This window comes from Danaus plexippus (assembly GCF_018135715.1).
Source record: "Danaus plexippus chromosome 9 unlocalized genomic scaffold, MEX_DaPlex mxdp_24, whole genome shotgun sequence".
Taxonomy (NCBI): domain Eukaryota; kingdom Metazoa; phylum Arthropoda; class Insecta; order Lepidoptera; family Nymphalidae; genus Danaus; species Danaus plexippus.
The window spans coordinates 1027467-1052622 of record NW_026869847.1 but is presented as its reverse complement, the minus strand read 5'-3'; the positions used below and the strand labels follow the sequence as shown (position 1 = coordinate 1052622).

Genomic DNA, 25156 nt, shown 5'->3' with positions numbered 1-25156 from the left:
TAACGGTTGGGCTCCGTCGATTAAATCCGAGCGATCGCCTGTAAATGTCAAATTTTATTCGGTAGGTCAGGAGGTCAGGACGGTTCTATGACTTGATATAAATTCCGTGTCACTAATACATATTTTGTCTTCATCCATAGTAAAAATTTATCACAGTATTGTGTCATGATCAGTTATTTGTTTTGAATTGTTGAACGAGCTTGGTGCGATAGTATCGGTTTAAATGTTAAGCATTGGGGCTAAGTTCGAACGTCAATTAATCAGAGAGACCCCGCTCGTGAGCCGCTAACTATTGTTGATTGCGCAAACAAACATATCGTTTTTACATCTCCAAGTAAAACTAGATTGTCTTCTATAATGAGATCTAAGACTTTCGCGAGTTTTATTAATTTAAATGGACGTAATATTTTTCGGATATACTAGATAGATGACGAGATGACGTCTCGTCTGCCCGTGATCACGGTTGCTGAAAAGTAACCGAAACGTCGGGAGTACGTAGTTTTAACAAAATATAAAGCACGCGAAGTATATCCGAAAAATATTAGTTGCATTTAAATAAATGGGTTGTCTTCTAACGCTGAAACTGTACTGAACTATATGAACATGATCCGTAATCATCTTATTGAGTTTCTTCTTGCTGTTTTGTTTTCTTGACTCAAGTCGTTTAATATTAAACACGATGGCCGACGATCATAATAACAATAACATCAAAAACTTTAATTTCCACAGCTTTCTACTCGTTCTATCACAAGTCGGTTGTCAAGTAGTGCGGATCGTACGCACGACTGGTTACGTCTCTTAACAGCAGACGGTAGGGTGGGGTTGATATTTAGTCTGTACATTATTAAATGGAAATACTATAATAACACCCGAATTTCACTTTAAATAGAAAGTATACCGTCATTACATACATATAAGTGGTACATTTATATAACACGGAGAGATTCCTCTATTACAAAACCTCAGCCTCCATGTATTAAATTATCGCTAGTTCTTTCTCGTTCCTTAAATCAATTTCATACACGCGGAGTACATTCGCACCGGACGGACGAGTTACGCCGGCGATGTACATGTTCTCTTGATGACTTTCGTTCCTACAAGTCTATGAGTGAGGGAATCTGAACTCTGAGCATATAAATATTCCTATATTCAGTAAATATAGCCCTCGCTGGTACAATCTTGTGTTAACTCACATTAATTCCCTCAATCCTTACACCGAGGCTCGTATTATCTTGATGAATGCGTCCTTCAAACGCGCTCCCGCAATGGTCCTTTAAACTTTATTAAGCAATTACAAAGTATCTCAAATGAGCATTATCAGTACAATTTATGATAGTTTCGATGTCGGGCAGCTTTTTAATCTCCCGGAGTTTATTAATTAAGTATAAGATACGAGTGTTTACTGTCCTGATACTCGTGTTTATGTGACAATCGCCACTAGTCTAATACCTTGAACGATACCATTCTTTTATAGTCTTGTATCTTTTTTCTCTACTTTAGGCTTTTACCACGTTTAATGTATTTATATTTTAAATTTCGTTAACCTGTGACATTTATTGTCGATCCCTATTTATCTATATCTGGTGAGTTATATTCTACTAACGTAAATTCTTGTATCTACTACTCGCATTTATTCATTCTCCTTGTCACTGTTTATTTACAGAGATATTCAGTCATATACTTCCCTTTATTGGGATCACCTAAAGCTTACTAGCGTCGGTGTATATGAAAAAGCTTAGCTTAGAGATCGAAGTTAAGTCCAGAATAATGTGATCTTCAGACGCAACAAACCATTGAATTGTAGAACCGATAACCGAATATTGGAGGCGAAGACGATCATAAAACAAAATTAGGCGCCGCCGTCGGATGCGAGACGCATTCATATGTCATAATTTATCAGGTCTGGGGGAGCGAGATATTTAAGGAGATAAAAATGTGACTCTTAATGTCCAATGTGTGTTGATTAGGTTTTCGTTGCCACATAAAGTAATTTTATTTAGAATTACTTCAAACCCGTTTTATGGTAAATAAACTTTCTATGACAATATGCCTCTTTTAATGCGTTTTAATCGTAATTGTTATCAGACCCATAATATTCACTATACTCCGTGGCTCCTGTTCTTCTACCAGATTTATATAGTGTTCCACTCAAAATGTATATTGGCAAGTGGGAGGATAATTTTCATCATAAGTTTATGTTTATTTAAGCCAACTCTTTAAGACAGTGAATTTTTGACATAATGTAATAAATTTCGAATGCTTGCGAAATTATTTATCACGCAAAAGGCGTATCTAGTTTATGTTATTGTGTAACTGTTTAAATTTTAAATGTCCGTGAGTAATTCGCTGTGTTTATGACTGCATAACATTTTTTTTTTGTGGTAATTTCATAACTTTGATGTAACCGAATCAAATTATGCTTAGCCAAGGTTCCGTTTTTAAGTCTCTTTCTCATTATTATCTATAATTGACATAATTTTCACATTTATTACTGACGTGTTGATAGTTATCTTGTGATAAGAGATACTGTATAGCGTCTATATTTTTTTAATAAGAATAGCTAGAAGATGTTTTTACTTTCAAAGAAAGCGCCCGACGCTAGCATTGATTTTTAGCATATTATAAGTTTCAGTCATAATGTTACAGAAATACTTTTTGCGTTAATCTTAACTATCCGTTGCTCAACTAGAACATTATATACTTGTACTTCAAGTACCAATAATTACGGTCTAGATACGATCTGTTTCCCATACAAATGTACAGAATGAGATGTAGGGCGGGTCATGCTGTTACGATATTAAAATTTTGCTCATTTCCGAGAATTAGCCAACCCTAGGTTGTTTTAACTCTAGCTTCATATAAATTGCAGTGTATAAAATTTGTTTCATGAAGAATAATGTACTTATGTAAAGATGTGGGCAAATAAAATTATAATTAATAAACTTTTGGGCTATTAGATTGATTGTTTGAAATATACTTCTAAAATCGGTATATTTTTCGAAGTATTGAAAGAAAAATCATATTGCTAATGGTTCAGATACGATTTCAAATATACTAATTATATTGTTTTACATAATTTTCAAAATAGTTGAAATGTTAAGGGTATTTCGATGAAGTAGAATACTTGGACGTCAGCCCTAAGGCAGGTTGCCTGACGTGAAGCAACTGCGGTTAGGAAACTTTTATGGCGTTGGTATTTATTTACAAATAACTAATAACAGCCAGTTCACCGAAATGGCTGGAATATTATCGAGTCGTTGCTTGTTCGCTATAACTATTTTGTTTTGATCGACTTCAGAATCTTAAACAATATTTCAAGTGCTACAATTTCACGGGGACTCGTTTCTTACCAATATTTTAAAAAGTCATGGTTAAAAGCATGTTTTTTTTATTATAAAAAAAATAATAATAACGAGACTTAATGTTTTAAATAAGACACAAGCTAGTAATATAGAAATCGATAACTGATACAATTTCCAGCGATTGCGGTCTAGTACCCCGCTTTAAGACCTAAATTATTGTGATTGCTTCGATAGCACCAGCTTTCCCTGATAGTAATTTAATACCTAATGTGGTTGAGGGCGGAAGGAGGTCGTAAACATTATTATGATCATGCAAATTAAAAAATCTATTGCGCATAACAGAAAGAACGTATAAACACGAACAAGTACTTCATAGAAAAATTGTTTTAGATATTAAAATGTCCAAAATCAATGAAGCTCTCAGTATCTTTGTTAGTTAGGGTATATGATGTTGGCAAACGTCGGCTTGTAGTTCTAAACAGATTTTTAGTAGTAGATATAACTTCGGGTTCTCATGTCAGCCTTTGCATTTAAAACATCAGTGGTACAGCAATATCATCGCTACATAACAGAACATTTAACACAGAACTATAGGAATTCGCGAATTAAAAAGATTGATAGCACATGAATTTAAATAAGATGCGTTTTAAAACTACAATAACTGTCACCCAGGAATTTTGCTATAATATTTTTCAAAAGTTATAGAAGTCGGCAAGCTTGTCTTGCAACTGATAGAATTATTTCTGTGTATACTTATTGTCCTATATTTCCTTAGCATACATGTCCGTGTTATCGTTATCAGTTAATAAACAATATATTTGTTTGATATTAATAAATCCATGATAGAAAGTGGGTCACATTTAATTTGTAGCAACAGTGAAATTCAAGTCTTTCACAGTCCGATGACGCGTCACGCTCGGATACAGCGACTATGTTGTGTTCTACCACATCGCGACTTAGCATTTCACTTTGATATTATGATTGGCGATAAAACCATTCGTTACGTTCATAACTGAATTGTAAATACGAAAGTTTGTTCGTGAAAATATAACATGTAGTAACAGGTGCGCTGAGATAAGTTACTTTTGTAGTCAATTGTCTGGTCACTGAAAAACGCGTTTAAAATTCACAATATATTGAGAGGCTATCTTCAAAGTGCTACTATTATTGTTAAGGGAACGTGTTGCCGCAAGTAGCAGCTCGGACCTCGGGGTCCTGCACCTGCAACTTTCCCCTGTTTACAAATAATATGTGCATATTATATTAATAGAAGCCGTTCTCTCACTTCTCTTCTTAATTTTTTCATTAAATTTGACAAATCTGCAAAATTTCCTGTATGGTAAAACATTTTAAATTTTCTTACGGTCTACGACAATAGTCGATATGATAAGTAATTTAATTCTCTCAATGATCATCCCGAGGAAAGCTACATCCAACAAATGCGAATACAAATCGACTAAGTCAAAGATCCAATGAGAGCAAAAAACTGAAAATACATTAGATTTTCAATATAAGACGTGGTGGAGGATCTTCCTTTTATATTTGTGTATAAATTGAGCATTGAGCATGTTTTTGTGCGTGCGGCGTCTGCAATGCGGAAGCCGCAGTCGCGGTTACTGACGAACGGACAACCCATAATTTGTCTATAAACATACATACGCCGCTCCAGACCTAACAACTTTCTTTGTTAACATTCTAGATGCTCTGTTTTATTTCTATTCACCGTAGTATATCGTATGTTAATTGTATATAACATCCTATTTTGTTTGTAATGTCTGAACTTCACTTTAGTTTTATGCTAGGATCATTAAATTCCCAAATACTTTAGAATAATTATATTTTAATATACTTATAATATTATTCTCAATATGTGGATCTTTATTTCGAAACATGTAAGGATAAGGATTTTGTTCCAGGATAAAATGAATACTATAATATAAACCAATGATATCTAAATTAATTGTGCCTTAAACAAGATATTTTCCTTTTAAATCTGTTAAGTTACAGACTTTATAACATTAAAATTATTTAATATTTAAAATAATATTATATGGATATGTATTTAAGGGAATTGTGATTTTATTTAATGGAATTTGTAGGTAAGGAACCAAAATGTTCCGTTGATTTCGGTAAGTTCATCTTTTTATGAAGCAGCTTCTTAAAAAGTTCCCTTTCCCCGTCACGTCAAAAGCACGTCACATCAGAAATGTATATCAAGCCAGCAGTCAGGTTCGTTGCCTCCTCCATACAGGATCAAGTTCTATATTTTTTCTGAAGCCTCCAGACTGCTTGGCCGTTACAGCCTCCAACAACAGATCATTATCATACAAAAATGGATTCTATGGTGGAATGGAAAATGTAATCACCTCAGAATTATTATTTAATCCTAAGGAACTTTCATTCTTACTGTACATTTATTAAATATCACTATTTTATATTTCTGTCTCATTATATATTATTTATATTATGCATATCTTAGTTGAGCGCACACATTATAACTTGTCGGCACAGATGCAACCACGCCTCGAGATGATTACACTTAATTTGACATTTAAATCTATTTCCAGATTAAAATAAATATATAACTGAGTTATAATGATGCTTAAATTATTCTTTCTGAATAATATATAAACAATATAAACGTTTATGACTGTTTAGAAATTCTTGGAACTTGGACATAGTCAGAGATTTATGAACACAGTCAAGATAAAGGTGTTTTTAAATGTTACCTTTTGCATATTACAAATTGTTATACATAAATCATTCTTAAAATCATATTATGTCTTTAATAAATGGTTAGGTCTTAGGATATAGTATTATGTCAGAACAGCAGCTTCAGAACGACTCGAGCGTGTGAAGGAGTGGTAGTGTACTGAGACAGTCGGTTCACCATCTACGACATCATACCCAGCTACCATCAGGTGGTCATAGTCAATAACTATTCAGCATAATAAAAATATAAACTTGTATAAATGTATCGGCTCTTCTTTCTACACTGAGTTATGAAACTAATAAATAAATATGTTGCTTAAATGTTATTGGAATTTTTATTGTAAATACACCAAAATCAAGTGTAGTGTTGTGAGTTGAGGGAATATATTAGCACTCACTCATGACTTAACAACTTTAACGTATTGTAAATATTGACTAAATTGACTGGGAAAGTTTTTGAGTGGACAGGTTATGAAAGTTTTGTCATTTGAGTCAAGACGCTGAACCGGGAACTTACGTAAGACAGTTTCCTTGGAAAATTTTATGAAAAACTTTATTAGGAAATTAGAAGTTGTTCATCATGGGAGTTGTTATATACTCGTTAGTTGTATAACGGTTATGTTATAGTTAAATGGTTTATATATTACTACTGATACTAAATTATTTTAAAGTTAATTTTGTAATTCTGGAAGTTTAAATGTCGGGTGTATGTTTTGGCAAAAGTCTTTATGCAACTATTTCTTCGAAAATCAGCCAAAGTTTCAGTTAAATCGGTTCATATGGTATAAAAATACCTCGGACACAAGCAAATTTTAAAAAATATACGAAAGGTTTAAAGTTTTTTATTTAATAATTTCCTTTAACATCATTAAGAGGTTACTGATTAGAGTAGTGTTTCTTTTATAAATTTATTAATACAAGTGGATTCCGGTAGTAAGTAACATGAACAAGTGACTACATTGAGCTGCCTTATACAATTTGCTAATTATCTTAACACGTAATTTTCTTAGAAATCACTAGCGGATATTTTTCCCGTTTTAGCTTCCATCATCAGAGTGAAAGTGTTTGATAGACGTGTATGTTGTCATTCGGCTTTCACGTCTGTTGCCTTATTGGCGATGCCACCTCCTCATCACCGACGGTGAGTTGGGGAAAGAATCCGACCATTAGCGGTGCCATTTAAGTCCTTGGATCTATAATTGAATTACATCATCATATATTACGATCATGAACAAACAATAACTATTAAAAAGAACATATCACGATAACTAAACTTTTATATTTATAGAAAACAATGAATTAGTGTGTACACGAAACTATAAATAAATTACATAACCTATTAAAACGATACGTATAAAGAAAGTATCGGATTAACTATAAAAATAAAGATAAAAGATTACCGATTATCAATAATGCATTCAAGGTGACACTTCACAGTGTTCCTTATTAAATACAACACGGAGAGTTTAATTGACAGCCGTCAATGTTAATATGGCGGTGGTAATGAAGCGGTTACATAATAGAGAGACGACCAACATGTACCGAACAACATTATTTAACAGAGAAATCTGTACATCTGGCGATGCAGACGCTCTGCGAGAGTACTGCTCAGATTATCATGTTTTAACGTAATAAAATATAACTTCATCACGTTAATTTCGTATCTAAAGTAACATCTTCACATCGACGTAATTGATACTTTTAAATTTTCATTTTTATTATCTCCTCCGCATTGTTATTACACGTTACTCTCTAATATATAAAATAAATAATATAAAGTGTTGAAAATTTGATGCAATTACAGCATTATTGAAAGCGTTACAGACAATTTAAAGAGATATCTTTGTATATTTTTTATATGGGCTCGGGCGATATTGAAAGTCATGGACGGATGTGCGTTCGCTTTCCAGCGAATTTAATGTCGATGTAGTAGGCGCGAGCAGCGCCATGATGCAATAACTGAATTAATAAATTCAATTAAATTGTATCAAACGAGAGTATAGCGAATCCAATTAGTTACATTGTGCTGATGATAAATTTGTAACGAAAAAATATCGTTCCGTATTTTCACGAGACGGTATCACTGTCTCAGAGCGAAACGACAAACTGTCTTTGCATATCAAGAGTTTACATTATGACTTATTCATATCATATAATATGAAATGTTTATTTGAACGTATTATATGGACGTGTACGCTCGCAACAATCCCTGCGCCCGCGCATCTACACGTTATAAATGTATGATACATCGAAGCGATTCGTTGGATTGTGCTGTAAATGAGAATTCATATTGTTCTTTGAACAATCATCGATTATTTTATAGCTTTATAATCAAGCGGCTTAATGTTTCTATGAAATCCTACATCGGATGCGATCGTTGCGTCTAATGTTTTCTTACGCCAGCTTTAAAACGTCGTCACGTAATGCAGCTCCGATATATTCATCACGGATAACGTAATCCTTTACCTTCCAGCTCTCCTATGACCGTGCTCAACACATTAAAGCCTCTAATACATATAAATCTTTCCATAATTAATTTTCATGTTCAACACGACGATGGACACCTGCTCAGGGAAAGTGTCCATTTGTCACAGTAACGTTTACACTGTCATAATGGCCGATCACGTAATGTATCATGATGGAGTAATTGCTTCTGATTAAACTCTTCCGGATAAGTTTTTGTAAGTGAGTTTCTACTGGTTTCCTACGTTATGCCAGTGCCGTGTTTCTATGTGACTCGTGAAGTAACCTTCTCTCAGTTGACATGTGTATTATATATGTACATGTATATTCACTACATGTCGTCGAACTGTCAATATTCCACAGTAGTTAATTGATTTTTCAAATGCGATAGTAGAATAGAATTATCATTACATATAATGTTAATTTTAAATATGAGAATATATTTTTAATATATTTTTTTTTAATTAATAACATAGCTCTGTGAACTTCTCGTGTTATAAACGTTGAATGTGTTAAATTCCAGATTCATTCGTTCTCGCAACTCTATTAAACTTTGATATCAAGTTTCCGCTTCACGTATTAATAATATGATTAATCTTCATATTTATTCAATGTCCTATGAGACGGCGTAATTGAAGTCATATATTTTTTTAATATTAAATAAGTGAGCTTATCAGAACGTCAGTATCTCCAAAACATGTCTTCATATAATAATCACAATATCAAGTTAATTGCAAGTATCTCGTAAGACTATATAAATAATGTGTGTATGTTATATGCATGGTAGGTGTTATTGTTCATCGCTGGTTGTGTTCACGGAGCGTGTTGCCATGCTAACACCGATACTCCACCGCTGTCGATACATTCCAGGTTCATTCACATCTCATAACTCTAAACAAACTAGATTTATTATCCAAGGATTACAATAAATCAGCGAATGCAAGGATTTATCCAGTGCCGGTGATTTAGCGAGCCGCACCCACCAGCGGCCGGGGAAAGTCGGGCAATGCCTTGTTTATAATCGCTTCGATTTACTGTAACAAGTGGAAATCACCATCGATAATACCATTAGGGCCCACCGAGATCGAACGCCGCGTTTTATATGTAGTTGTGAAATTAATATGAGACGTGTACCTCACTGGGTCCGTTTAGGAATGTTTAGTACACACGACTGAGATATAAAACATAATAATTTAATCCTTGTTTAAAATAGTTATGGCTACTTATTAACTTAAAATAATCGATTAGATAAAAACAAATCCCAAATATAATCCAACGTTTGTATTTTTTTCTATATTTCTCAGTAAAACACGTAGTAAACCACAATGTCTTTTAAATATTAACATATTAAATACCTTCTTAATTTCATTCCTTCTTCTGTTACAGGTACGTTCATCATCTGCACCACTCGTAATTAATGAAAGGTACGATTGTAATAAAAGCTCAACAACATCCAATATCTCTCACACTCGGTACTTACGATTACCAACTAATTGATTTCCTCTCACAAAGAACAATCAATGGTACATAATTGCTGGCGATTCACTTCCCATACTTACTCGATTTCATTTGTAACAAATTTCCCTCACAGCCTTATGATTTATGGCCCTGCTATTATAGCTAATTTTACCGTCTCTTTTAACCATTACCCAAAGACTAATAAATAGATGTCATAATATCTTTGTCAAGAAAAAAATTATCATACGTGATGATTATATTACTGTTAATGAAAGTTATTTATTGAAACAAATTTGATTACATTAAAATATATGCCGTAATATTTAAATAGTGCGGTCGTTTGTATGAGTTCAGTGTTCATGTTATTACCGAGTGAAAAATCAAAAGTGTTCGTTTAAAATTAGTGTAAAATTTGACACAGTCAAATATGAATTATGTCAACATACTGAATTAAACCGTATTGTCACCTGTTTTACACCACACGGTTTATTTGTTAGAAAATTCATTTTAACATACCTATTACAAAATTAATATAAAATTTTCTAACTAGAATCGTGAAGTATTCCGTGTGTTATGTACTTTTTTTTGCATTTTAAAGCTCTCTCGTTCATAATATTGCTATGAAAAATCCTCTCATTACAACAAGATAGGCCTATCGACGTGTTTCAAATTCAACATTCCAATAACAACAGACTTCTGTTACACCGATGCTATGAACACAAGATCAAAACCAATTCGGTTTCTATAATTTTAACCGACAATATAAATCATTTCACGCAAAACTCGAATCGGAATAGTTCCGTCGGCGCTGATACCAATTACGTTACCGGTTGTAGAGCCGTTCTCGTTCGTTAATCGATTTGTGATCAGTTCGTTATATTATTATTATATATAAATAACTTTCACTTAACCTACACTTTTTTTTTTCACCGTAAACATTTCTTACGATTTAATTACATAGCTGAGAATTTAAATCGCATCGTGTGCTGTCTCGCTGTAAATCATCTTAATTGTGAACGTCACAGCGGTTATGATGTCGGGTATTCTATATTAGTACGTCGTACACAGAGCTCATTGTTTACCTTTATCCGATCGAGATTCGAGTATCAATTACAGAGCTTCGTTATCACGTAGATCGGCTGTACGCTCTCGATTTTTTCAAAAACACTTTTGTATTATTTATTAATGACTTATAATAACAATTTATTCAACTATTGTTCGGTGAAACCACACGTGCATACACACGTGCTGGAATACAGAAAAATTAGAAAAGTTATACCCGATTTGAATAACAACTAAGGACGTGTTGAAATTTAATATTATATTCTTATACATGACCTAAATAGTTTATAAAGATAATAGTTTCGGTTAAGCAACTTTCACTAAGTCCAGTAACAATTAGTTAGTTTGCGGTGACTGTTTAAGGAAATATTTGTTTTTGTAACCTGTATCTATCATTGATGTCTGATCGCCTTTTAAAGTATCAATTGATTAACATCTAATGGGTTAACATTTCATATAAATCTATATTTGCAATGAAAAGTGATGGAAAAAAGGGAAATCAGTTTGAGAGTGAGTCAGAAACGAGTTGTCGACGGCTGTTTTCCTAATGTTTGTTTTAATTAAGTCAACTATTTAAGTGATGCTTGTTTATCGTGCCGATATAATTTAACTGGGTCTCTGTTATCTGTCTGATCAGAATAATTGATATCCTCTTATGGAGAATATTTGCTACAAAATTTAACTTTTAAACTTCTCTTTTGTTTTTAACGATTATGTACTTACGATATATAAAAATATATAGGTACCCAGATTCAAGTACATACATATTTTTTTTGCATTTATAATACGAGAGATGGATTGTTAAAATGAGTAGTGATAAAAAGCTATGATTGCTTGTAATAATTTACTTCGCCCTGAGAGTATTGCATTTTGTGCTAAAAATGTCATTTAAGCCATTTCTGTAGAAGCAATTAGTTCATTGAACTTTATTGAGCATTCAGGTATGAAACATTAGCTAAAGTTCCAAACCTTACGTTTATATTCATAGTTAAATTACTTTTAGCTAAATAATTAAATTAATTTTATTAAACTTTTAGGTTTGTTTAAATGGCTTAAATTACTTGTAATCGGCGGAGATTTCAAGTAGGTAATCATCATATTTTTGACACAAAAACAAGTGCTGGGACCGTCAAACCATAAATTATATTGTAATTATGTCGTTACAAGTACATATATTACGAATATTTTTTCTGTTCCTAAATTATGTGAATGCTATCAATCATATCGCTGAGTATTATATCCGTACAGAACTTGAAAGGATGTATTTTTTTCTCAAAGTTTGTACCTCGGTACTCCTGACCTAGCGTGTTTGAAAGACGATTAATCAAATAAAACGTTGAAAATCGAACCTGCGACCACACAGGGCCTTAATCCATGTGCGAAATCTCTCACCGTTATAGCAGTGCCCGTGTCAAGAGATGATTTATAACTTATTCATAGTGACTTCGAGTACCGTTTGATGGCGGAGGATATAAGAGGATTCTAAATGCTTATAATTTAATTTTATCTCAATCATAATTCTAATATTTCATTTCGCACAGCCTTAACACCGGGTCGTCCAGGGTCAGTTTCCTGTACATCAATGTTTTATTTGACGCGGAGGGTTGCACCTTTCCAGATCAGGCTTTCAAAATGCAGATGATTGAGTTCACATGTCGGGTAGCAATTACACGTTGGATACTCTCGTATTAAAGCTTTTACATGGCGGGATCGTCTCTGCCTTTGTATGTTTCGTTCAATCTGGTAAAATATAACCACGGGTTTAAATGGCCCATCGAGGTTATTGAACTTAAACTTTGATCATTATATACATTTTCCGCTGTTATCATTTATTGCGTGTCCAAACAGCTTCGGCCGTCTTTATTGCTTTGGGTCCTGTTTAATTTAAAGGTCCGGAAATAAACTTAACTGTCATGACTTTGTATTGCAATCAATAAACTTCTGATAGACGAGATGTTTTGTACTGTTTTGTTTTTACAATTCATAACATTAAAATAATAATTTGTCTTTTAGATTAAATATTTTTAAAGTCGAAAAATGCTACGCAGACCCCAAACATGTCTATAAGTCATTTAAAATTCATATACTAAAAAGTACCTACATTTGGATCGTACGTATATTTCTTAAATTAAAAGTTATATTTCACCTATTATTCATAACTGACCCTTTAAAATATAAACATATACTAAGAGCCAAGAAATTATTCTTTCAGAATACAGTTACAGTTTTGCCGAATTCGTTGCGAAATAAAAATTAAAAAAAAAAACGAGAAATAGCATCAAATCTCTGTATTAACATATTTCACTCGAACCATAACCGCGATTATAGTCCATTAAATATAAATGGAAATCCTTAGTCGCGAGCGCATCGCTGGAACAATTGGAGCGTGCAATGCATCGCAATGTGTTCGCGCAGCGCATCTCAATACCCGGGACCTGGGAACGAGATGCGTTATCCAGTCCCAAGGACATTTCAAGAATTACCCGGTGATGATTTGCATTGCTAAATTATTCTTATAATGAGTGTCGTCCGAGGTGATAAAATTAATGCAGAACTTAGTAATTAATGAGCGAGTGAGCGAGCGATTCAGCGATCTTCAGAGGTTTTTCTATGACTTTAAGACTAATGAGTTTGGTATGAATTACGAACTATTTTTGGAAATGATTTGTTACGTAATGAGTTACGCCTTCATTATAAAACACTTTTCTTTTCTTATGAGTCCACTAGTTTTTATGAGATCAATTTAAGAACATAGCCATATTGATATAGATAGATATAGAGCACTATCTAAACATAATTAATAGAGTAGGTACTGTGTGAAAAATACATTTAAAATGTTAACTTCATTTATAAAAGGGCGATTAATAACTATGTAACGAAATATGAGTATTTAGGTCGTTTTTTAAAACTAATGTTATAGAAAACAAATAAATCTAAATAAACATAAACTCCACTTCACGAGCTATGATATAATCCAACCTGTTACACTGAATGTATTAAAAAATTGATTAAATTAAACACACTACAAAACGAGTTTTCGTCTCTTATATAATACAACGACATACATATATCTATATACCAACTTTCTCTTCAAACATTATTAAAATCTATTAATGCTTCGTTTATTAAATTTTTAAACATTTGACCTCTCTTTCGTAATATATTTTAATGCAGAGAATTCTATTCTTTATTGTAAGGATGGAAGGATTCAATTTCCGCGTGTTTCCTTCGTCTTTATTTCACACCTCTAAGGCTGGATTTCATCGATATTGTAATAAATTATATTAATTTATTAATGTAAAGGTTCTCTTTTGTCTTTAATATAATACATTGTATTTAAAATACGAGTACGTACATACATAGTATACATATTTATTATCATATTATTTATTTATTTATTGACGGTAGAAAATTGTTTTGGAATAAATTTATGTAGTCATTACGGTGGACTGTTTCATCACCGATGAACCATCAATGGGATAAGTAAAACTTCGCAAGGCAATACCCTTCCTCGTATTCCTTATTCCTCAGAAAAAATACATTAAGGAAATCTAAATCACCAGCATCGTATAAGCAATTAAACTATTCAGTACCTCATAGCATCGCCTCTGAATAGATGAAGGGACGCATTAACGGTTTCCGCATTGGAAGTGTAAATGGAAAATGTCACCGGAAATGACGCTGTTACAAGTCTTTAAGATATTTATTGATTTTTATTGATGCACGGACAGCAACACCTTTAGCTGTATGTAGCCATGACGCATCAGTGAATTATCCCGGTCGTGACATTGCGCGGCCTTGGGTGCTGCGTGACGGGTCAGGCTCCACGGATTGGAGTCAATGAAAAGTTCAATTAACTCATTACATGTATATTACATTATTATTTTTAAAGATTTTTTATATGAGCTAAAAATAACGTAGTGTGTTCTATTTTGAAAGTTTATACTACCTTATATTTTATGTTTATGTTTACTATTTGTAAGAAGTGGTATAAAATATTTTTAATAAGCCATCCATCATGTACCAATTTTCATAAAAATCTATTATTTTCCTAATAGTAAATCTACGTGACATTGTACATAGTGTATTTTGCATTTGGTTTATTTTCTCGGCGCCGACGGATCCACCAGTAATGAATGTAGGTGTTAAGATTCATTCATTTGACCTTAAACTGAGTTAAATGATGCATTATATGCAGTTTGTTACATATTAAGTGTCAGTTGTTAAAAACTTTAGGTTCGCGCAGACAGAACCTAGAACTGAAAAAACTGTTTGATCAAAATGTTGACACGATTTTGATGTTAATGATCGATCAATGAAGGTTATATAAGGCTTCGGCGATTATAATGTCGCATTTTATTTATAATTTTTAAAGCAACGCATCGATTAGTAAACCGGCGATCATTTTTCAAGGCGCGAGTGTAATTTTAAAACTGTCTCATGCTACCTTCGCGATTTGTATCGTTATTACAAGGAAACTTCGATGAGTATGCGGCTTTCATCCTTTGTCTCAACAGAATAAAGGCGTTTTTTCCAGGAAAGCCTTCACGTAGTCCTCCCGCTAATGATTGAAGGGATTATACATGTTATTGCGTCGCGTGAAATTTAATGAATTATAACAACCCCGTAATAAACAAAAGAGAATTTTACATGAAATTACATGTAATTGGTCTTTTTGGGACCTTAAGTGTGGGTTGCGTTTAGTAAAACTGTTTTAAATTGCAATTTCTTTAGTCAGCTTGCTGTATTTCGACGAAAATTCGCAGAAAACTTATAAATCACGAACAAACAAAATCCATTATCATATAAATGGATTCAATCGAACGTCATTTTGCAAATTTGTCTCCTGACCGTGACTCAGTTGGCTTCGTTCTGAAGTCTCTTCGTGTCTGCTACGTCACTCTTCTGAATCAATAAATTGCATCAGCTGCTGAATCCGCTCGTTCAAAAGGTCGTCGGAAATATAACACATTCCTCTGAAACAATCTTTACATTTCACACGAAATTACACTTCTTTATGCTATAATTATATTTTATATGAATTCCTAATAAAACCATCAGTATTGAAGAGTTAAATGCTAGTGGAATTTTCAAAAATATGCCGAGGATCCGTTTGGGGATATAGTGCTGTATTAGCATATTGAAAAGATAATTTCTTTATTAAATTAACAACAGTCAACAGCTGTCATATAAATATTAAATTAATTGACCTCTAAAGTTTAGGTATAAATGACAAAAAACTAATAGGTCCTCGGTTACCTAATGAACTGAGTACGGTCACGAACACCTTACTGCATCATCATGTCCGTCAAGCTGTTTTGATTGCACTGCACTCAACAATAAGGGTTATAATTGCAGGAAGCTTCCACTTGACCTCGATGGTTAAAGCAATTGAAGCCGTCTTCTATTTCCGATAACACGCTGTGTTTTGTGTTCTTTGATAATCTGCGTCACCTTTATGTAATTGTAATGTTATAAAATTACTCCGCGCATCAGCTTCGTACTAACAATTAATTGATGAAGTCACAAGAATTTGTTAATCGAACTATAAACAATCGAGCCATAAACATAAGAAAAATTTGAAACAACTAAATTTGCTTTACAGCTCCGGCTTTTAATCATGCCAGAGTCTAAAAATCCCGCTGCTATTGTAAATTTTAATCTTCAAGAACGGCTGGATATTTATTAGTTTTGCAAGAAGATAAAAGAAGATTAATACTATAATCAGATAGGTAATGAGGTTGAGTACTATAGAATATACTACATTGTTAATATAATGTAGAAATTAATAATCGCTTAGAGTCAACCTGAAAGTAAGCAGGTGTGGACTGACAGGACTTTATACTTTGATGTAGTTCCACTCCGCGACCGATAGTTACAGTTCAGATGAAAGTGTTTTGCTTCAAATCTTCTGATTCTCATCTGGACCGTCCGTTCGTGAGGTTCGATTATCACGGGCTGGTGATATCGAGATTGACTTGGTTATCTACTTCCACCATCCGCGTCTCACCACAAGCGGGTAGTTTTATAGCTGTTGTTTGAAAGTCGTACTGTCTCACAAACATCATATAGTTGTTATTGATAGGAATATATTTTTTTGTTTCTAAAAAAAGAACAGTTAAATTTCATAAGTTTTAAGGCAAAATAAAATGTTATCAATTTGTGTAAAGTATTATTGTGCTATGAGTGTGTTGGATTGATTCGATTTTATCGAGGCAAATGACCAAAGTTATGTTCTGAATTATTAATATAAGTCACTCTATGCGAGTCGATACAAAAAACAATTCTCTCGTGTAATAGCCATGTAAATGTTACGCATCAACGTCACATAAGACATGCAACAGCTCTCGCTATTGTCCCAGATGATTTAATATCTATCACCGGACTATTATTTGAAGCTTTTACTTTCATGTAACGTTATCTGCTCATATCTGTTAAAGATTTATGATCTTAGAGTAAAGAAAGTTGGACTCTGTCGAACCGTTCCGAAGCATTAATATTTGATAATGTTTGATTTATTTACTACACCAGCTAGTTTTGGAGCAGAAATTGACATTAGATACTCTGTTATACATTTAATGCCTCATAATGATAATTATTTTTTCTGATTCATCTTTAAATATTATTTTTGTATAATTATAAATGCAATAGATAGTGCGGTTTCGGATTCGGTTGAAGGCAGTGAAAGTCAGCGCCACGCGGACTGCACTAACTCTCATTTATCAAACGATAAATATGGTATAAACTATGCAAACATACTTATCCTATAGGACTGTGTGGTTGTATCTCACTTGACATCGCAATATCTATATTACGAAATGTTCTATCGATGAACTGATAAGGATTGATTGAGTACACTAAAAGTACGGTTGTTATTATTGAACGAGTAGGAGTTATAATTTACTTTATTGAGACGATCACATCAACTACCAAATAGTGTTTTATAAAATGCCCATGTTAAATATATTTCCTATATGTCGCGGTATCTCTACCCGTTCCTGTATTTTCTCGCCTGTCCCAAGTTAAGATAACCTCGATTTCGGAATTCCGTTAACACACAATAAATTTTAACTTCACACAATAAAGCATCGCCTTTCCATTTTAAAACAAAACGTCGATTAGACAACGCCGGTTAACTCCTCACTTCCATTGTCCGATTGTGTAAGTCGAGAGATGCGTAAAATATTTTCATTTCAAAGCCAAGTCTGTAGATGAATCGAGTCTCCGTAATGGCTGTTAAGACGATTGAGTAACAGGTCCCTAGGTACATGCTGAGATGAATGACGTCAGAGATGAGTAATAATACTATTAAATGAAAATGAACGTTTTATTACCAGTCTTAATTATTAAATCCGTGAAGACTAGTATCCCGGAAACGTCGCGGAATCGTCTTGAAGTTTTATGACACATGGGTAATGTGAACGATTTCGCCACAAGAAAGTGTTACGTCAGTGTGAAGCGCATCCAACAAAATGTCAGGTCGCGCGTGCCTTCCGCCCTACGCTGGGGTCTGGGCTGTGCGAACGCGGTATTAAAACAACACCATTAGATATTTCTCATTTGCGCATAAAATGACATCCCTTTGTCAGTAACTTGAAAGATTTCGTCCTCGATATACCGTCTCGATGGAGCTAAAAGGTATTTATTTATTCCTTAAATATTAACAGTAAAAGCTTACGATCCGTTATCAATAAATAGAGAACTAACAAGTGTCGTCGGACGTTTCGTTTATAGAGATTGATGCATAACCCTTTGATGTAGCGAGCGACGCGAATTATGACAATACGACGTCGTAAATAGTATCGAAGTGCCAAGAACTGAGTTCCGCGTTTTGAAATACACGGTTATAATGCAATGAGGTTTTTGATAGACTCATCTTTAGCGTGCTTTACAATCTGTCATCAAAATGTTACATCCCATATTTATTGAAGCGATTTTTACTACGACACATTAAAGATATTGCATTTTGAAATAATATTATATTTAACATATCGCTAATGGCCATATACATTAAAACGTGCAATGGAATTTTATTATATTTGTTAAATGTCAGATCGTTTACCAGCATCTGCTTTCCAAAATACAAATTAGCATGACAAATATAAAACGATAGCTAAGTTCATGCTCACGGTTCCAAACGAGACAGATGTTATCAGATAAGGGGGGAGTAAAAGGGACAACGAAACGAATTAAGAATAGTATCTGAATCGATCTTGATTTGTCGGGCGCTGACAAGCGATCAGTCAATGGAACACAATAGTGGGTGCGGCTCTAAACGATATTTGATATGGGAAACTTAAATTGGCATTGAAATATGTTACCGGGGCGATAGGTAAGCAGCTTTGGCGATAGACCCGATCGGCCGGATAAGACGTATGGATAGTACCAACTTATAGGAGTTACTTTAACGGTGTTTTGAACGCAACGTCTAAACGGTGGTGACGTCTGTCCTAAATAGTTCCGAGGTGAAGTCAGAAAAAAGTTATATCAATAAAAGTACAACCATAGAAAAGAGATTTTAAAGCCGTCGTACTTTTACTACTTTCACCTTCCGCCGGCCCTACTGAAGAATGCATCACCGTTTCCTTTACTCATTATGAACTCAGCGAGCGCTAGTAGTCCTGCTTAAATACAAACTTTCTCCATATGTTCTTAAGATACGGACGCGCCCCACAGGGCAGCGCCTTCTAATGGAATATTCTAACAATGTCACGTTTAACATAATTTACTCAAATATTATACTTAAATGAGCCTGTCATTGAACCTCATAAAAAATTAATTAAAAAATTTTAAATTATTTTACACTCAATTTATTTATGTCTGTTTTGTAAGAATTGATATCAATTAATTTTCACTGGTAATAAATTTTTTGATTGAATAAAACCTGCATTTACAACGTGTTATCAACAAAATGTTTGTATGGATTAACAATAAACAAACTACAACATAACTATTTATTTAAAGCCTATCGTAAAGCTAGGCTAATTCGCTGTACGCAAAATACATCTTATCATTTACCTGAGTACTTTTACTGGTTAACAGGGAACTTCCATACTTTCATTAGGTCCAAGTAACATGTGTATATTTTAACGAGCGTGTAACATAATTGCTTAATCTAAAATTCTATTTAGACCTTGTAACATGACTTCGCAATTAATATCCGTGGAATATAAAATTTTATACCGCACGTTAATATATATGTATATAAAAATAATAATGTATTTTTCATTTCAGGTAACACATTCGCAAACATGATAGGACATCACGTTTAATTTCTCACTAACATATGCAAAATAAGTAAGGTAAGTACAATGGTAGTCTTTTTTTTTTCTATAATTCTGTAACCACACGTTTATCTGATTCGAGCCTCTTATATCATCTGTAGGTGAAGTTGTTAGCGGCGGCGGCCGGCGGGCGATTGTTATAATTAATGTCCGATGATATCACATCAAGATGTTCAGTAACGTTCAGCATTAGTGAAAGTGCCGGCTTTCTTACGTTTCTAGTCGTAAATACATTTATGGAAACAATGCACGCACAGCCCGCGGCCGTTATGACGTCGTATGAAAGCTGATATTTATAATGAAAATAAACTTATTCTATTCATAGAAAAATCTTAATTATTACATTCGTTTCAATAAGTCGCTCGAAGAAAATATATATTCGGTAGTGAGTTAATCAAATCGGAACGCCTTTGGTGTGTATATCACAAGTGAGTGTGTGATCGTGATCCCGAATGTGCAAAATAACTGACTCCAGTCATAATAATTAATCTAATTATACACACAATTTGCAATCCTCGCACGATCGGGTTCGACTCAATCGACTACGAACGGGGTACCTCGTGGGGAACTTAATTTAAGACTATTAACATTGCTTGCCATAGCTATACTAATTTGGTGAACGTTTTGACTTGGTTCGCCTTTGTTTATAACTTCAACAATGAAATGTCTATTTCAAATCATAGAAATAATAAATAATGTGAGTGTTTGTAATGTATATCATTATCACTGTATTTTTAGTCGAGCTACTCTTATATATAAACGAGGTGCGCGTGCGCATTCAGAGCTTTTAGTGCTTTTAGTACGTTTTAGATCCAGTTTTATGGTAGGTTGCTATGCGGTTTTAATGAAGTACGGCCCTTTATAGTCCCAGGGCTCGTCAAATCGAACTTCGTCTGGATATAAATTCACTTTACAATGCTTATTTTGAAATAAATCGAATGGAAATAGATTTTAATATTAAAATGAACTCTCAGAATTTGCTAGATCTTGTAGTATCATTTTTAATACTATGTAGATGTAAATATATTTTATACCATAATACAAATATTTACATTAATTTTCTCATCAAAAACTGTGCAGTCAGTATAGCTGTTCTGGATAATCCAAACTGTAATTAAGTGATAAGAAATATAAAAATATATTGCAATGTTCAGATCTGCCGATCGTTCCATGTTTTCAATAATTTAAAGCAAAATTACAATTTATTAATATTTAACTAAAGTACACGTTGGAAGGCATTATTAGGGGCTCTTAAACTGTCAATGTATGGACATCCTAAATTATGTATGAAGAATTAAATTCAGAAGCTTCTTAAAAAAAAGGTTCCGCCTAATTTTAAGGATTATATGTATAAAATTATAGGTAATATTAATAATAAAAATGTATCAAGAGCTTGAGGATTTGCTACGATATATATATAATATTTGTGAGAAGACTATAATTAGAGCATATTTCAGCAAACAGATACGGGTCCCTACGCTTTGTCCGCGTTAGTCGCACGTCAATGGAATTCGTTTTGGCAATCCCGAAGGTTGTTATTATTGATTCCTGCATGCGGAGGAGCAGCTGCGGCCGATATCAATACATATCGAGCGCTCGGAACCCTTTCATCGGCCGTCCTCGTGTTCGCAGGCGGCGGAGCGCTTTGATGCTTATCAATTGAAGCTTTAAATTATAATATGCGAGCCGTTCAAAATTAATACGAGCTGTTTAAGCTCCCGTGTTGCATCAGTTTTGAATGTAATGTATTTAGGTTTTCACATTTGGTTGCCGGGATTTTAAACGTCTTTGCAATAGCTAGGTTATATTCTTTAAGATTGTTTATTCATTGTTATTTGAGCCTAAGGAAAAGGAATTTAAAAAAAATGCAAGTTGAGTATAAAAGAAAATTTAAAAGTCTGTTCACATTCTGATCATTTGAAGTATATTAAAAATATACTTGGACTTCGAACACAATCTATATAATACAAAATTTATGAAATTCAGTTCGAGGAAGAATTTATATTGAAATATATTAAATATATATATATATATATATATATATATATATATATATATATATATATGTTCATTAATAGAGTCAATCACAAATAAGTGTTATTTATTTAATAAAAATAGTATGCCAGACATAAAATGTTTATATCTTACAAAACACTAACAATTCGTTGTATTGGGAGCAAATTTTTTGTAGCAATCGATATAAAAGTATAGTTGTGACGCGTAACCTCTACTTCTGTCCCACGCTGTCACACAAACACTTAACGTTGCATCCTGTACTCTATCGCCTGTACATAAGGTTGTGTTTAGACAGTTGTTTCAATGTATATATGTTTTATAATGGTTTTCACCTCGCTCCAGATAACAAGTGCGGGTTCACCTAACTTTTAAATGTTTTTATTGAACTGAAAATATCATACATAAAATTATTACCGACGTTATAAAGTGTGTCAGTTATTGAAATCATTATATGGCAGCGACGAGGATCTCATAGATGGAATTCGCTTTATGTAAAGTTAATGTAACGATTAGTGATAGCGATTTTCCAAGCCGCCAAGGAAAGTGCTATTAAAGTGCTATTATGATGTCATGTGAAATTATTTTCTTGCTTCGATGAAAGGCATTGATTGAAAGACACGTATTCTCTAGATGCGCTTTACTCACGTGCAGATATTATACAGTGATGCCAGCGAAAAGCGATAATATGTGTAAACACTCTCAGTTGCTTCTCGTATTTTTGAAATAATTTATATATAAATAATCCCGATTGGTTATTTACGAAAGTAATTATATTACTACGTTACAGCTTCACTATCTTTAGTGAAACCTTATGATTTTAATATACCAATAAAACTATACATCGTATAACAGAGATGGCTGTGATTCTGATACTTACACAGGCCGTACGTTATTGAAGTACAGCCTCCAACCGAGGCCGCGCAGTCCAAATGAAATCTTGTGTTACTGTAATCATATTTCTTTATATAGAAATGTCCAGCATAATTACAGGCAAATTCAAATACAAGGCTGTATAAATTAATTATAAGGCGATTTCACGTCGAAACAAATGTCTCATTATGTCAAAACGAAATTATAATCACCAGGTCATGTCTAGCATTGGATATAATAAATTAAATTCAATTAGATCGATAATTTTAAAACAGCTCGTATGTTTAAATAATATTTTTTTTGTTTTAGTCTTCACAATCAAAATATTCATCATACTTTATAGTCGAAACATGAATAAATTATAAGTTATAATAAATGTTCTTAAATCTATTGAGTTTGACAGATGTACCACCATACTCCGACATCAGACACCTGAGGCTCTGCTCCTTAAAAGTATCGTTTTTGTCAGTTTTTATCTTATTCACGAGGGCCAATAGCTTAGAACAACCCGTATAAGGTTATGGCTTTTTGCGTTGTGCACGCGTTGAGTCCGAGTAAGCAATTAGCATTATTGCTTTGCTTATATAAATATTTGAACCCCCTAAATGTCCAACGCTACAAGTTACTTAAGTTTTTGCAAATAACGACCATCGTTACTTATTTCAAATATTGGTTTGTTTGGTCAGGGACACAGAGGTCGGGCAGTAAAATTGGTTTGAATTATATAATATTCTTATAGTTTGTACATCAATTTACAACCAAATAAAAGTGGAACCACAGTTATCCATAAGTCTAGATAATAAAGAAGCAATTTACACAGAAGTGGTATTGAATTAGACTTTTGTTTTTGAAAAAAAATGCGAAGTCGTGACGTTTCCTAAAAGTCGCTTTTGATGTCCTCAAAAGCATCAATACAATTTGAAGTCCAAAAGTCAAGGAGAAGGTGGATTTTATATAAATCTGCTAAGTCACCAGTTCCGATAGCGGCGACCGCATCAAAACTATACAGATAAAGTCCACATATAGATAATGTTAATTTAGTTCATTTTGCAAGTTCATTATACCAGGTATGCCCTGACTTTCCATTTCTCTAAATAAAACAATTCCGAAATTAACATAACTATAGACATTATGACTCATTCAATTAGAGAAACATGTTTTATTAAAATCTATACAATTTTAGACGTCGTTCAAATAAAAAAATGAAATAAAAATTAAGATATCAATTCTTTAACATAAAAATTCATAAAGTATATAATGTTTACAAACGGTTAACCGGTGAAAGTGGCGATTTTTACATTATGTGAGACAATGAAAGGCTTATTCGTGGCTTGTACACAGAACTGATAAGGATAAAAGCGAGGTTAACTACGGAAAGGCAGACAAATTCTATTAATTAGACGATTTAGAGTACGACCAAGCCCTAATTCGATTAGTTTCGCTAAACTGCATTAATCTTATCTAGACATTCCGCAATGACAAGACAAAAGCAATTGTTATCGAACACCGAAAGAATGAAGCAATCTACGTTTAAAGGATCCTTGTTTTATTGAAATGTTATTTGCAATTTATCAAAACACGATTTTTGTACTTGAACGACCACTCTTGAATTTTGAATTGAACTTGATTTGCTGGGCATGTTGATGGATGTCTATCGCACATTATCTGTGATGATGTTTTCAACGTCATGAACCAACAACGCCTCCACTTGGCTCATTTCCATGCCCTCAGGCTCTACTTTCACTAGAGATTCGAGATCCAAAAGTTTCTACATGATCTAGATGAAATTAAATACTTCTACAACATTAAAAATATTAAAATTAACAAGCCAAAATTTGCATTTCATAAAATGTCATTAGACTAGCTTTGATAAATCTATAAAGTAATTCAGAAGCCAAACTAGAATATTATAATGAAAAATACACTCGGTTGCTAGATAGAATCACTTTAAGTGTTTAACGATTTACAGAGATAGTAAACACACAACCA

At 33.3% G+C, this 25156-nt stretch overlaps 1 protein-coding gene and 1 long non-coding RNA gene across 2 annotated transcripts in view; one reads left to right on the top strand and one right to left on the bottom strand.

Moving 5' to 3' along the window:
• The window catches only part of LOC133320123 (uncharacterized), a 72958-nt gene extending 52471 nt beyond the window's left edge, over positions 1–20487 (top strand). Inside the window, exons 3-4 of the long non-coding RNA XR_009753572.1 lie at positions 20232–20299; positions 20383–20487. This is a non-coding gene — a long non-coding RNA (uncharacterized LOC133320123). The remainder of the gene's footprint in view (positions 1–20231; positions 20300–20382) is intronic.
• The window catches only part of LOC116767372 (peroxisomal acyl-coenzyme A oxidase 3-like), a 97257-nt gene that overhangs the window by 67333 nt on the left and 4768 nt on the right, over positions 1–25156 (bottom strand). The window lies entirely within an intron of this gene.